Here is a 17,167-nt window from a genome sequence, read left to right on the forward strand (position 1 = left end):
GTTTTCATTTCACTGCGTACATCTGAAAACACGGAAATCGCTGCTATTGACTGGAGAGCTGCAAGGCAACGACTTCCTGTTCTTATCTGCTTAAGAATAAAAGTCAACTCGCGTTTGGGTAGTAACAGGCTTTTAATGTGAAGGCGCACAGGAAATATTCTGTTCGCATACAGTATCTTAACTTCATACAGAAAGCCGCCCGTGTAGCCTACTGGTGGTGGTGACAAGACGTTAGAAAAGGCGCCCCGCAAACACATCTTTCACCAGCCAAAGAGGCGTAATAACTTACTCGCCTAAGAGTTTTTACTTTTATATACTATCTATGATATTTCCCGCATTTGGCGAGAGCCCTCTAAGCAGTGTTGTGCATCGCGCCTCCTTGTCTAAATGAGACAGTAGCATATCTCGTCAACCTAGACTGGTAATTATCTTCGCATGTAATGCATTTTAATAGCAAATGCGATTAAAACTGTGGCACTGTACAGCCCTGTATGTTTACTTGTTTGAACCCCACCGGTTAAAAACACCAATGCAAACGGAAATGATGAACGTGTTGATTTAAATACAGCGCGGGTAAATGGAATCCGATCACAAGTAGACAGAGAAGTCACATTTGAAAATACAAGTGGGAACACATGGACTGAGAGCTGTCCACTTGTAACCAGATTCAAAAAGTCAGATGTTAATGCCAGGTGGAAACAGGGTCTAAGAATCCTGAAAGCTAGCCACACATTCCAGAACTAATGTCGGACTAGTAAAAGAATGATGGGGTTTGGTCAATTAATCAAAGCAAATTTTCTAAACACTTGAAAGTAACCCTGAACAAAATCAAATACAACATATTATAATTCAAAAGGTTTTAATAAGATTCAAATGAAAGATAGAACCAGTTAGATTAGAACACAGTCTGGGGGTCAGAACACAGGACCCTTAGAGCCAGCTAGTGTCTGGGGGTCAAAGCATAGGAAAATCAGAACCAGCGAGAACAGCCTGGGACTCAGAACACAGGAGAAGACCCAACTGGATTATAACATCAGCCTGTCATACTCTACAACTAGGCCTACTCTACATTCCAGCCCTGAAGGTTACAGGGGAAGATGAGAAGGTGCTCTTTCCGTGTGGTTGCCCCAGGTCGTCTTCCTGGTGTATTTCCTTGGCATGATGGCTTTTCTACAATGTGTATGACATTAAAATAAAACATGTTATGTAATATTACATTAAAATATGTTTAAGACTAAACTTAACTTGTGCCTCATGGTGGGGGAAAGTGAGATAGTGGCTCACTTTCCCCCACAGCATTTGGCTCACTTTCCCCCACCACCACAATTTGAGAAAAAACTACCTCTCTTAGCATTTCAGGCTAATCTTCAGTTATCAGCATCACATGGTTTCATATGTTGGTAGTTCATCAACACGTATGATAGAAGTTTTTCTACGTGACTACATTTGCTTTGGCACAAAAGTTGATTAAGTTGACAGCAAGAACATTTACTTTTACATGCAAAATACCTATTTTGGTGAAAAAACATGCTTACCACAGCACCATGAGGTCCTCTCTTTCAGGGCCATGGGGAAATGAGAGGGGCTTGAAAACATATATCTCGCATGACCACAAATGTTTTCCGTTGCCTAGATACAGGGGGTGGCTCACATTACCCGATGCCTCAGATTCCCCCGTTCTCCCCTACCATCAATGTCAGACCTCTGATGGTGGTAGCTTATGACCTATAACTCTAATTACACTAGATTGTGTTAATGATGCATTTGGGATCATTAGGCATTTTTAACAGCAAGACTCCCTGAAGCTATTTGACTGAGCAACTAGCATGACTGAGAAACTTTAATTAAGCTTTACTCTAACTTAGATACACTGCATTTACTCTTATCTAATGACCCTCATCAGTGATAGTTACTGTCGCCAGTCACGTTAAGGTTTCTCTGCTGTTTTTTCACAGCACATTAGTTTACAATAACAGTGGCAGATGTTTTACTCAATGTTAGCGAAACAATGAATGTTAGGGTCCAGTTTATGATCAATTGAATAAATAAAATAAACATTGTTCTAATATTGCAGTTCAGAGGTAGTTAGTTCTAGCAGTCTTCTGAGTATGATAAATAAACAATTTAGTTTAGACTGTTATTTTTTATCTTATTATTATATTTGAAAACAGTACGATTTCAATATAATTGTTACATGAGGCTACACAACAATCGCACTCGCACCCGGGTGCGTACCAAAAGCAGCCAAACAAATGCCTCTGGGACGCCCGACATAACTATTACCTGCCGGCTTCCTTCAGCTGCCGTTGTATATGTAACACCGAGACACAGGAGATCCAGTCCGCGACAGTCTGGGAGACGATTTCACCGAGACACAGGAGATCCAGCCAGCAGCAACACTGGGGGAAGAGTAGAGGCGATCCAATCTGCGACAGCGGGCAGCACGTTCGTCCGACCAGAGAGTTCCTCACAAGCGAGTCCTTCACTAGAGTGTTTTTTTCCCCTCTTCACTGAGTTCCTTCTTTCTAGTTCCTCTCCTTTCCGGAGAGCTCCTTTCAGGGAGCCCTCCTCCGAGAGTCCTCTCTCTCTGAGTTCCTTCCGCCACTTCCCCTGGTTTCCGCCCTTCATCTATGGTTCCTTCATGTCTTTTAGAGGGAAGGATCTTCTCAACTAGCCAATTGGATTATTGATTGTTAAATGAGGTTCAGGTGTGTCAATTAGTGGCATGACTGAGGCTGTGTCTTGATTCAGGGGTTGCAGCCTACGTAGGCTGCATTTGAAGACCGATTGCGTCATAGCGGCGCGCAAAGGCTGTCCCATTTGCAAGGCTCCTTGCAAGGCTCCTCATATGCGGTCGTGAAATGCAGCCTTCGTTTCATGGTTTTGAAGGCTGCATCAGATGTATCCTTCGTGGCCCAACATATCCCAAGATTCATTGCGTTTTTTCAGAGATTGCATAAAATAAAATAAAAAATAACAAAACAGCAACGTGTTGCTCCATCTTCTTAACTTTTATCTTCCTTTCTTTTTTTCTTGTACTTTTTTTTCTTTTCGTCTGGTAGGCAACTTCTTTTTCTTTTTTCCTCCGCTGACAGGGCTGTCTCCGTTGGCAGCAATCAGGGTTGCTAGGCAGCACAGGAGCGGTGAGTCGTCACGCAAGGTAACGGCTTGTTACGTGAACCGGAAATGCTCGTAAACGGAGACCTGCGGAGACCGTCTCGTTTAACAAGGCTCGTTGGCCTTAAAACCGGCCTTAAAATCGGCCTTCATAGGCTATAGCCTTCATAGACCGCGAGACTGCGTCCTACCAAGTGCGTGGTCTCTGAATCAAGACACAGCTTCTGTGTAGCAGGCAGTTCATGGGGGAGGTAACAAATGATAAAAGTCCACAACATCAAAACAATACAAAACCACAGCAATCAATAATATTCAAATGCATAAAATAAAGTTAGCCATCATCCATACTGCCCATCCCTACTCGTTTTCAGTGTGTTACATATACACCGCTCAGAAGAAGCTGTCGCTGTATACGGATAGAAGAAGCAAGATAACGGCCCAGCCGCAGCACTATTTCAGGTAACTTTAACTACACATTGCTGTTCCTAGCCACTAACATCTCTGCTGCCAAACACAAAGCCACGCCTGAAGCTGCTCTTCTTTCCTACTGCTGCCCTGCCACTAACATGGTAAATATGATTTGAGGTTATTAAATGTTTTTTTTCCTTTCTTTAACAATTGTGCAAATCCCCCTCCTATGGCACATTGAACATGTTCAGCTATCATTATCACAAAAGTAAATGCTCACATCACAGATCAAAGTATAATAATAACAGCTACAATGTGTTATGCACAGGGCAAGAACAATGCCCCCGCTGTCTTCCAAGCCTTGGTTAATGACGTTCTCCGTGACCTCTTGAATCGCACTGTGTTTGTTTACTTGGACGACATACTCATCTTCTCTCATTCACAGGAGGAACATGTCCAGCATGTGAAGCTAGTGCTACAAAGACTCCTGGAGAATAAACTATATGTTAAAGCAGAGAAGTGCAAATTCCATTTGGACTCTGTGGATTTCCTGGGGTACATCAATGAGCGAGGGCAGGTGAGGGCCGATCCCGAGAAGGTACAGGCGCTGACACAGTGGCCCCAACTTCTACCGTAGATTTGTCAGGGATTATAGTCAAGTAGCGGCCCCTCTCACTAGACTCACCTCCCCGGCTGTTTCCTTCTCGTGGAACCCCGAGGCTGAAGCGGCGTTCACTGAGCTGAAGAGGCGGTTCACTTCAGCCCCCATTTCTCACTCATCCCAACCCGGCTCTGCAGTTTGTGGTCGAGGTCGACGCTTCAGACTCCGGGGTAGGGGCGGTCCTCTCACAACGCTCCCTGGAGGACCGGAAGCTTCATCCCTGTGCCTTCTTCTCCAGACGCATGTCACCAGCAGAGCACAACTACGACGTCGGCAACAGAGAACTACTAGCTGTCAAGTTAGCGCTCGAGGAGTGGAGGCACTGGTTGGAGGGGGTGGAGATCCCTTTTATTGTATGGACCGATCACAAGAACCTGTCCTATATTCAGTCTGCCAAGTGTCTCAACTCCCGCCAAGCCCGCTGGGCATTATTCTTTGGCCGATTCAACTTCCAGCTCACCCATCGACCTGGGTCCAAGAATGTGAAGCTGGACACCCTGTCCCGGCAGTTTGCAGTCGACCAGGGCTCCTCCAGTCCAGACACCATCATCTCCCCTGGCTGTGTGGTGGGGGCAGTCAGGTGGCAGATTGAGGCGCAGATCAGAGATGCGCTGAGGGAACAACCGGATCCAGGAAACGGGCCGCAGGGCCGCCTGTCTGTGCCAAGTTCTGTCCGCTGCAAGGTCCTCCAATGGGTGCATAATTCGCGTTTTTCTTGCCACCCAGGTGTTAAACGCAGTCTGTCCCTGGCCAAGCGAAACTTCTGGTTGCCCACCATCGAGGCTGACACCCGTGCCTTTGTTCTCGCCTGCACTGTCTGCGCCCGCAGTAAGTCATCAACCCTCCCGGCCTGACTCCTGCCACCAGCTCCAGCCCTCGTCAGCCAGCTCTCCATCCCGGAACCACCACCCCCCCCCCCCCCCCCCCCGCCTGCCTGCTCTTGCTCGTCTCCCTGGACTTTCCCCTTTGCTCTCCCCCATGCCAGCCAGCTTCCACCGGATCACAGCCCAAAACCCCAGCTTTTCCAGCAAATAAAACATCTTAAACTGGTACTGTCTCCGCGCCTGTGTCCTCTCTGCCCAGCCGTAACAATTTCATCGCAGAGCAAAATCAAATTTCTCTTGGCTGTTTAAAAAAAAACATTCTCATGGTGGAGGGCTATTCTTGTTAGCCCTCTTTGTTTTTCAATCTCTGTTCAAGGGAACTAGACATCTGGGATGTTAAGCTTTTTCTTTTACCATACATAACTTAATCTGCAAGGCAAACTAGCTTTATGATAATGATAACTGTTATGTGGAAAGCTGTGTGTGTGAGAGAGAGGATCCAAGTACTCTTTGTGAGGTACTTGGGATGCTCCATCAAATCTAAACAACGTTGATTGGAAACACTTCAGGGCAGGACATTAACGCCATGCATCCCTACAGGGATGGAGGTACCCAAAGATAACCAAGTGAGGGGTGGCATAAATAATGGCCTGATTCTGTCTGCAATCAAGTGGTCTGAATGCATTATATCTCAGCGTTTCCATTACGTTGTCCCTGGTCCCCATGGCTCTTACTCTGCATGGTGATGAAAGCCTCTGTCACAGCAGGGACCTCTTGGAGCAGACACAGACTCCACTAAATGAACATTAAGTCAAATTCAATAAGCAACTTTGCAGCCTGAATTAGTTAAATGTATTCTAAAGAAAGATGGGTTAGTTTTTCGTTTCTGCCACAAGCAGTAGGAGCAGCAGTTTTATTTTAAGCCCCATTGCTGAAAATGCTCTGTTTAAAAGTGACTATGCATTAAGTGAGACAATGATGAAACTGAGCTTGACATTTTCATGTTTGTTATCTGGGGTTTTTGTAAGGGCTTTGTGGGTCATCCAGGAGATACTACTATAAATATATTTATATTAAAAGTGCATCCAGGGAGTATGTGTCATGTGAAAGTAGTGCCTGTGGTGCCAAACCCACATAGAAACTCTGCAGTCCCCACCCAGAAAAAATGTAGCTTTACAAAAGAAAAAGTAAATTGAAATGTACTGTATATGTTATGTTTAATACTTTTATTTCATATTTTTCTTATGCTTATTGCAGTTGAAAGTGAAATGTCACGCAGCCTGTAGCACCACCGTCTTTGAAGGAAAGTAGGTGTGGAACTGTCCAGTGAAATTCAATTAGCAGTACAGTAAAGAAGTGAGCAAAAGGGTAGAGTTGTCCATCCTCATTTTAATCTCTGTCATTATCTTTTTGACCATACTGAACACACCCTCCCTGAAGGTGCCTTGTATGGCTGGGTCTACTAGTCACATGCAGTGTAAAGAGGATTTTGTTTGTTTTCATGTTTTGCATTTCTCCATACAATTTGATTGCATTTCGCGGTGGCCATGTGTGTGTGTTTGTGGTAAATCAGCCCCACTTTTTTTTCGCAGTGTTTATGTTTGTGCACCAAAAAAAAAAAAACACATATGTAGTAGGTAATGCATATCTATGTAGTAGATACTAAAAAACTAAACAAAAAATATGTAGAAGGTAATGCATATATCTATGTTGAAGTTCCAAAACCACAGCATATGTCTTCTGACATGGTCGTTTAAGAAATAAGAAGCTATTACAGTAAACGTTTTGCTGCCAATGGATAGCAATTTCTAGCTTTCTGTAAGTAGGCCTACTCCTGAAACATTATATATAATTTGGTATCCATGATTATACTTAAATATGGGCAGAATACATTTGTGTATTAACTATAGGAGTTACCTTGCAAAGTATTATATATTTGTTGTGGCTTTTTTGTGCTTTATTTGACAGTACAGAGTTGAAATGAGAAGATATATAATAATGAGAAGATATATAATATATAATATATATATATAAGAACGCGAATTGAGAAACGGCTATAGGCTGTGTCTCATTTAAGGGGCCGCATCCTGTGAAGGCTGCATTTGAAGACTGATTGCGTCATAGCGGCGTGCAAACGCTTGTCCCATTAGGAAGGCTCCTTCATATGCGGCCGAGAAATGCAGCCTTCGTTTCACGGTTTTGAAAGGTCCAACAGATGTATCCTTTGCGGCCCAGATTGCGCAAGATTCATTGCGTTTTTTTCAGAGATGGCATAAAATAAAATAAAAAATAACAAAACAGCAACGTGTTGCTCCATCTTCTTAACTTTTATCTTCCTTTCTTTTTTCTTGTCTTTTCTTTTATTTCTTCTTGTACTTTTTTGTTTTCGTCTGGTAGACAACTTATTTTTCTTTTTTCCTCCGTTGACAAGGCAGTTTCCGTTAGCAGCAATCAGGGTTGCTAGGCAGCACAGGAGCGGCGAGTCGTCATGCAAGGTAACGGCTTGTTACGCAAACCGGAAATGCTCGTAAACGGAACCCTGCGGAGATTGTCTCATTTAACAACGCTTGTTCGGCCTTCGGTTCAGCCTTCACGGGCTATGGCCTTCATAGACCGCGTCGACCGCGTCCTTAGAAGGATGCGGCCCCTTAAATGAGACACAGCTAGAGAGAGAGGGGTGTGACATGCAGTAAAGGTCATGGGTCGGATTCGAACCAGTGACCACTGCAACGAGGCCTGAGCCAACACGGTACGCGCTCTATCCACTACGGCGACGGAGCGCCCCAGAGAGAATTAGGGTTTTAACCATGCTGTGCAGCTTCATGGATGGCAAAGTAGGCGTATCAGTCAATCGATCCACCACTTTAGTGATCCCCTGAATTTTCCTCGAGAGCTACCAGCAAGTTGAAATGTTTGTGTATCCTGCAAAATATATCAAGATCTATTAGATGGATTGGAACACACGTTGTACTTCATTTCACGGTCCTTAGAGGGTAAATCCTAATAACTATCTAGTTAAAGGTTCAGTAAGCTGAATGGTCAGTTTAGCTAACTTCCTGTCAGTTACTGCAGTTAGCAGTCCCCTCCCATGTCCCCATGTCACCACATTAATGCACTGCGGTCTTCAATCAGCGAGTTATCTAGAATCATCTCAGATCCATAAGTGTGATAAAACATGATGAACACCATCAAAACAGACATGGGGAAGGATTTTTACCTGCTCCACCATTGTAGGCGCATACACATCTGTTGCTCTGCAAGTGCTCCGGCAGTGAGACTGGTGCCGGTTTGTAGCATTCTCTCTTCTGATTGGTTATCAGTAGTGGGATCCCCGAAAATTTTATTTGCCGATTACATGCAGAGCGAGTGACTGAGAGATCGGCTTTATGAATCGCGCAGTCGCGCACACTATATAAGTGATCACTGTATGAATAAAGAGCGATTTAACACTTGTATTAACATGAATAAATCAATTACTTCACCTAAGATGGTGAACATTGCATGGGTAAAAAAGACATGTTTGCAAAAGTGTTGTGAAGCAAAATGCAGGGGGAAAAAATGTGCACACTGTAGATTAGATATGCAAATAACAAAGATCTACAAACAACACAACCATTGCCAGTTTATTTACAACTGACAGCACAAGAAACATTTCCTGCCCATGTTTTGCCTGTAAGCTAGTTGCTATCACCAACATTTATTGCAAAAACAACTAAAAACATCAAAAACTCTTAGCTTGACGACATGTGAACTGGTTCTAGTCCATCTCTAATGTGGTTTGGGAAAATACCACGCTGTGTATGCACATTGACTTGTTTGTGTTTCCCAACTAAGAAAGCAGACGTGCTATTTACCACAGTAATGGCATACATCACTGTTGAGCAGCAGTCTAATCTGGGATAACAACAGGCGGAGCAGGTAGGATTGATTGAGACTGAAGTGTATCCAGCTGAAGCTGCAGGTGGGATGAGGGATAGCACCAGGGCCGACGGACTGCGGGGGAAAGTGCGACAGTCACAGGGGGGCCCAAGGCAGAGGGGGGCCCATCAGAAAAAAATATAAAAAATATATTTTTTTTTTAAACTGAATGTGGGGCCCCGATCTTCGAAGGCCCTGAACAATGCCATTCCAAAAAAAGAAATAATTGACTGGCTCATGATAGGCCCCTGACCCTTGCAAGGAGATCTGGGGCCTGCGCATGACTAAGGCGTGTGTGCGGGAGAGTAAGCAGGAGCAAGCCGACATTGAATTGAACTGGTGGCGAAAATAAACGCAGCGATGTTTCTGGATATTTAGCTGTACAGATATAAGTGCTGGCAAAGCTAGAACAGTTTAAGACTCCACATGTGGCAACACAACCTATCTATCAGCTCAGAAAGCGCAGAGAAAAGTCTGATAAATACATGAGAGGGATGGCCCCTGCAAGTTTCAGTAAGTTTAAAGAAGTGCCACACTGTTACTGTCTTTGAAATGCATTTAGACATTTTAAGGGGAAAACACATTGTATTTATTATTTCAACTATTGAGTTATTTGTAGAACAGCATGCTAGTGTAGGCCAACAAGATGTATTGGTAACACTTTATAATAACTATCCGTTGTAAATCGTTAATAGATCATTAGTAAACTCTTAATTAATGATTATTAATGATTTGTTAAGTGTTTGTTAGCAGTTTGTTAAGGATTTATAACAATGGTAGATAGTTAATAGCTTAATAATTGAATCAGTTCATCTGGGAGGTAATCCGAGATTAACTGATCACGTCACGTTCAAGTCCATGGCATGCACAGTGTGTATTGAGTTTATTTAAAAATATTTGAAAATGGGGCTGCCCTCAGTTGCCCATGCACTGTGTATAGTCTATAGCCTATTTCAGCCTCGTCGGTATCTCGGATTACCTCCCAGATGAACTGATTCAATTATTAAGCTATTAACTATCTACCATTGTTATAAATCCTTAACAAACTGCTAACAAACACTTAACAAATCATTAATAATCATTAATTAAGAGTTTACTAATGATCTATTAACGAGTTACAACGGATAGTTATTATAAAGTGTTACCGATTTATTTTCTGAATTTTCAATGCTGCTTTATTTTTATGTTTTCAATTGGGAAAGACGTTCCAAAACGACCAATAACCTTTGTATTTAAAAATAAATCAAGCAAGTAGGCTAATAATAACCATTAATGAATTATAGACTATCGCATCACAGTAGGCCTATTGTCCACAATAATCACAGCCCCCCCATCCATAAAGGAACTTTAAAAAGTTGAATTTGCACTTGTTGTGCATACACAAGTGTATGGTCTATTATTTGTATTTAGTGTGTCTGCATAGCATTGCACCAAAACAGTAGAAGTTTTCTTTAATTGTGTTTTGTACTGTCCGTAAAATTTTACCTGCACATAGCAAACAACATTGCACAACTGTAAGGTCAGTGTCTGTTGTATTTTTGTATTCAAATAAACAGTTGTTTATTTCTATTGTGCGCATTGGCATCTTTGAGCAAAATACCCCCAACATTTTCACCGCGGCACATAGCGCCGCGCCTCCTGTGACCCTGGCCAGTGACCACCTTGACTAAAGGCCAGGACACACCAGTCCGACACGTTCCGACTACCCAAAAACTGGAGTCGCCGTTTCAGGAAGCTCCAATCTTTCCGTCGCGGTCAAAAAACACACCGAGACGACTGCTTATTTTCCGTACGCTCTGCGCTTGCACGGGACGTAATGTCTCCACAACAGCAGGCGGCGCTAATCTGTATTGTGGCCCGAAAAAATACGAAAGCCGGAAATGATGGGACAGCTCTCTAGCGCATAAACATAGATAGAAATACGTATTTATATTTATGGACCATAAGAGCACAATTTTTAGCAGAGAGTGTCGAGCAGTCAACAAGGGTTGATGCATGTGAGTACTCGCAAAACGAAACGAACAAACACATTAAAACGATGGCTAGCTGTTGTTAGCTGTTTGTGCTACCCGCCTCACTTCCGGGCTTCACTGATTCGCTAGCCCTCCACCAATCAAATTGCTCCAAATGAATGTTCAATCGGCGGCCGACAGGCTCAAAACAAGCCCGACGACCTCTACGTCGGCCGACGTCACGGCACACACCAAACAGATTCGTCTTTTTTTTGACGACGGCGATTATCGGGCTGGTGTGTCCTGGCCTCAAGACATTTACTGGGGGAAACACCGGTAAAAGTAATGATTTGGTCATTCCTCAAATTTTTTAACTTTAATTTTTCATTTAACTTTTATTTATCCTCGAGAGACCAATTGAGGGGTGACCCTCATTTTCAATGACGTCGAGTTAAATAAATGTATTGTGGAGTTGTCTGGCTCAGAGAGCCATGTGTATTGTAAGACCGCCTTTCAGGGGGCCCATCAGGACTTTTTGTATAGGGGCCCAGAATTTGGTGCTACGCCCCTGGATAGCACAGTATGGTTCTCAGATGAGCAGGCTAATCGTTTTTCTTCCTCAAATTATAGAGGCTTGTTGGCGGACAGCTGCCAACCACAGAGGCTGAACAGTAGAAGAAGACCCTGTGGTGAGAGGATGTGGCTTTATGGTGATGAGGAAATGGCTTATTTTGTAATCAGGGGTCCTATACTAGATTGATTACACAGTGAACTGAATGGTTGAGAGAATAATATTTTTTTTTCCATTGTCACAGAGCAAGCTCTATTAAGTCCCTGCTTTGTGTCTGCAACACAAAGAAATACAGTAAGTAAAGGTTAAATAAATAAACACATGGAATGACAACAACGAGATGCCAATCATTTCTAAATCGACTTGATGAGGAGCTTTATAATAATAGTGTAGAGACAGAGTTGAAATGGGGCAGAGATGCCTCGTTACTGTACATGTTTACATGTTACCTCAGCATGGCTTCACAACTTTTTCACTCCACTGGGTTGCAGATTATTCCCCAGTTTAACCTGTAGAGACATACATAAAATGTTGTATGTTACAAGTAAGGAGGTGTTTGCATAAATACTTAGCTTATATTCTGTTATTGACTGTGACATATTTAAACTGTATTTACCTGAGGATAATGTCAGGGAAACCAGAAATCTTGATGCAATTTTCACAGTTTTCAGCTCAGACTCCTGCCTGACCAGGTTCAGTTGTAAAGCTTTTGGTTAGAAGTGGTAAGTGTGCTGACATTTGCTGTAGAAATGAAGCTAAACATGGTAACATCGATCTCCATGCTGCATTGGCCAAAAGTAAACAAAACTGACAGCTGGGCGTGTGCCATGCCCATATAGGTTGGTATAGAGTAAATGAGCAGGGCGGTGCATGCACGCCCATGTAGATCTGACCAGTCAGAGCAGACTAGGATTTTTGCGAAGGGGGGTGGATGTCAAAATCAACCTTTTGAGATAGAGAGCAGAAGAGGCTGGAAAAGGCGATGAAGAAATGGGTAATGGTAGAAAACTAATGGGTTTTTTGAACAATAAACCATTAAAACCTTTTCTAGTAGACCTCGGAAATATACATTTAAACCCGAGTTTTTGCATAATATGTCCCCTTTAACGTATCTTGTCCATCAGACTCAATGTCAATTTACACAATGTAGTGAGCAGCTAAAGAACCACCGATTACTCATATGTCTGCTCCCTTTAAATGCACTTCAGTGTGTATGAGTAACACGCTGCCACATTTATCAAGTCATACATCAATTATGGATTGACAAATTGGTGCAAGGACATATTCAACACATAAGAGAAGATGATTCATGTATTTTACATAATAGCAGGGTGAAAGAAACTGAAGAAGTCATTTAAAGCATATGTAAAATTGTCAGGTCTTTTTTCTTTGAGGTTATTTCTGTAGCTGTTACATCCTGATTTGAGTTGAGTTGAGTGAGAGGAGATGGGCGGTCCCCTCTTATTCTTATCTCTTCTGCCAACGATAATCAAGCACATAATAGCGTCTCTCACTGTTAAATTGCAATGACTGCTTAAATTGCTATGACTTCTTAAAGCTATTATGTACAATTTTCGAGAGCTAGCATGATTTGAAATTAGCTTCTCCTCGGAGTTCCGTTTCTATCACAGTTTACCCACTTTCACGCATATTTTGTGTAGTACATTACACTTTTTTTTATTTATCATTCATTGTTTTGCTTGTCAGAGCTCACAAGATGAGTTTTTTGCAAAACTCTAAGGATTGCCTATGAGCAGACTGTATCTGAGACATAAACCTTACCAGCAACTTTGTATACTGAGATGCCATGTACCATGAACACATAATAGTCTACCTATTAGAGGACAATACAAAACTTTATTCAATAAATAATAATCATGTATTACTTTACAGGCAAGAATTCATCATCTGCTCCAGCTCTGCTTGAAATGCGACCCCAGCCTCATGTTGGACCTGCTAACCTTGGCATCAGCAGATCCTCCTCCATCGGGCCCTCAGAAGACAGATAAACCCACCTGGTGCGTCTGCCAACGCTGCAGAGAAATGCCAACAGATGTGGAGCGCAAGTGCTGTGGGCAACAACCTCACTCCTGTATTGCAATGATGCCCCACATCGAGGCATACATTTTACAAGAGGGACACCTAAACACGATGTGCTTTGGATGACCATCCAGACCCAGCGGAGATTAAAAACCAATTTCGCTATGCAGCATACCGCCAATTTGTTGTGTAAATTGAAAAATGTGTCCTGTTGAGATGTGATGAAAGCCTGGGCCATATTTGTTGTCCTTAACCAGGGTTTCATGAAGTGGAAACACAGATAATACCCACAGGCATTCAGTGGCTTAAAATACATGATCAACTCAATTTAAATCTCATATCAGGCTTAGGGAAGAAGGGGGTAATGTGAGGCACTTTTTACATTTGCTCCCCTCTAAGGGAGCTACAATGATTTATCAGTCAAATGTATACATTTCCCATTAATTCAGGATGTTTCCTAGAAAAGGGCATTAGCAGAATTTATTCATGACAAAGGGCAGTGAAAATATGATTGTTTTAAAAAAAGTTGTCTTGTGTCTCAGTTTACCCCAGCTGTGGGGTAAACTGAGACAGACCAGAGAGATCAAGGGGGTAAACTGATCCACTTACTTTTTCCACTCTGAAACTACCATAACAACACATATTGTAACAGCTAGAATCCTGACAGCTAGATTGAAAACCAAATATTCCAAAACTAATGTCGGACTAGTAACAGAATCATGGGGTTTGGTCAATTAAGAAAAACATTTTCTAAACACTTGAAAGTAACTCTGATCGAATACACCATACAATTCATATTAAATAATTAACATTCAAATGACAGATACTGTATAACCCAACTTGACCAAATTGAGGTAAAAAAACAAAAAAAAACAAGGAAGAAAAAAAAATTAATTAAGTTTAAGGTGTAGAGTAAATCAGGAAGAAGGAAGACATTGAAAATACTTTTTACTTTTACAGTTCAAATGAAAAGTGTATACCCAGCCTTACCTTGCAGCCTCACATGAAAAACTGTGCTTCTACATAACAATAAACAGTGGGTTAGACATAAGACGTGCAATGTCTAATTATTTCCCTAACAGGCTTATGCCCACAATTGTTAACGTATCTTGTCCATCAGACTCAATGACAATTTACACAATGTAGTGAGCAGCTAAAGAACCACCGATTACTCGTATGTCTGCTCCCTTTAAATGCACTTTAGTGTGTATGAGTAAAGGCCAGGACACACCGGCCCGATAATCGCCGTCGTAGAGTTTCGAGGGGACGGGGACACGAATCTGTTTGGTGTGTGCCGTGAAATCGGTCGTCGTTCAATCGGCGGCGGGCAGTCTTTCAGTTGGAGCAATTTGATTTGTGGAGGGCTAGCGAATCAGTGAAGCCCGGAAGTGAGGCGGGTAGCACAAACAGCTAACAACAGTTAGCCATTGTTTTAATGTGTTTGTTTGTTTCGTTCAGAGAGTACTCACATGCATCAACCCTTGTTGACTGCTCGACACCATGCTCGACACTCTCTGCTAAAAATGGTGCTCTTTATGGTCCATAAATATAAATACGTATTTCTATCTATGTTTATGGTCTAGAGAGCCGTCCCGAGGGGTGTGTGTTTCCGCGCAAGATGGCGGAGTGAGTGCACGTACGATTCGGAGCTGCTCACATTCAGACGTTTACATTAGTGAAACCTAGTTATTTAAAGTTTATTGTTGGAGGTCATGGACGTCGATTTGGCTAAACAAGTGGGGGGGACAAACAGGCATTCTGGAGTGCATTTTCAAAAGTGGGGGGGACAATGAGGAAACATCTTTTTTTCTCTTTAGTGCAGGTAATGAACAGTTCTGAAAGACGGCATACCCGCTCACTAATGAATAAAATGTATACAAAACACTGATGTCTGACACATTTGATGAAAAAAGCATTTTCAAAAAGCAGCGGACATATGAGCCACTAGCTGCTCCCCGTAGCCCAACCAAACATGACGTAAACAAAAGGAGCTTGGGAAGGTAGTTCCGACTGAGCAATCTGATTGGTCGAAGGCATTTTGACCGTGCTCAAATCGAGCCGAAGCACGGCTGGACTGTCGCACAACAATATTACTCCGCCTCGGTCTCCATGGCAACCTAGCTAGTAGCATAGCCATGATCAGCTTCAATTACTTCTTGATAAACAACATCGTCAGTATCCATGTGCCGCGACACAAGCTGCTGTTAGTGTCCGCTACATTTACAGTCATTAGTGGGCATAGAGGATGGTAATCCCTACAGTTTACACTTCACAAAGGGACACTTAAAGCCACTCGCCGTTGTCTCTCTGCTGCTGATTGAAATGCAGCAGTCTTCTCTGGTGTGCAAACTAGCGGAGACTTCGGAGCATGTTCACCGTTTTGTCATTGGTATCCACTGCTGTTGTGCTATTTAAAGGCCGTGGCAACCCACAGACATAAATATATGACATTAATGTTGGGTTTCTCTATAAGCTGTTTACAGTCATCCAATTAAAAATTAATTTTCATAGATATTATAAAATTTAGTCTAAAAAACAGCTTTTTTGCTGTCTAGAACATTTTGCAGGGCGGTATGGGCGTGGCCAATAACGTTCTGTAAGGGAACGTTCTCTCACTCACGGCGCTGTGCAGGTTTAGCCCAGTTCAGACCAAAGATTCACCACACAACGAGACGCAAACTTGACAATGTTGCACATGCTCACAACGAGCCTGACTGGCAGTTCACACTGCTGCATCGGGCTGCGACGGTAGCTGGTTTCCCTAGCAACGGTGAATGCTCTGGCACAGCTGAGAGCGCAAGCTCAACATCACTTGCAGAAAGTAACTTATTATTATTAGGCCCATATAGGTTTGCAATTAGTTATAGTCTATTTTTCCCACCACAACCGCAACCTATTTAATTGAAACAGGTGTCAGTGTCACAATGAAAATATATAAAAATATCTCTGTCTCATATTTATTGTTATCTCTTATTAGTTTATTTCCCATTTAACTTGCAAAAAAATCTGCTATCTATTTTAGGCATATGCATTTTTTTATTTTTTTGAGGATAAGAGAGAGAGAGAGAGCGAGAGAGAGAGAGAGAGAGAGAGGAGTCTGATTATGTTTCTCATCACGTGAGCTGATGCGATATGCGGTTTGAATTAAGAGCACAAGGAGTAAACTCGTAAAATATAAAAAAGACAATCAAATGAGTTCAAACCAGCTGGCCAGTTGGATCCTAAGCATGCAGGCTAACGTTGTCCAGACGGATCAACAGTGTGGAGACCCGCTGTTGAAGTAGCCTACGCTACAGGCAGCCGCAGATACAATCATATGAAAAAGTTTGGGAACCCCTCTCAGCCGGCATTATAATTGACTCTGCTTTCACAAAAAAAATATAAAAGTGGTATGTCTTTAATTTACCAGGAACAGCTAAGTACTGGGATGTTTTTCAAACAAAGATTTTTTGAAAAGCAGTATTTGGTTGTATGAAATCAAATAAAATGTGAAAAACTGGCTGTGCAAAAATATGGGTACCCTTGTGGTTTTGTTGATTTTAATGCCTGTAACAGCATGTAAAACTGATGACTTTAAACACAAAGTTGGTTGGATTATGTTGTTAAGCCTTGAACCTCATAGAAATGTCTGTTTAATCATGAGAAAATGTATTTTAGGTGCCTAAATGCAAGTTGC

Source organism: Ammodytes marinus, assembly GCF_949987685.1.
Source record: "Ammodytes marinus genome assembly, chromosome: 16".
Taxonomy (NCBI): Eukaryota; Metazoa; Chordata; class Actinopteri; order Uranoscopiformes; family Ammodytidae; genus Ammodytes; species Ammodytes marinus.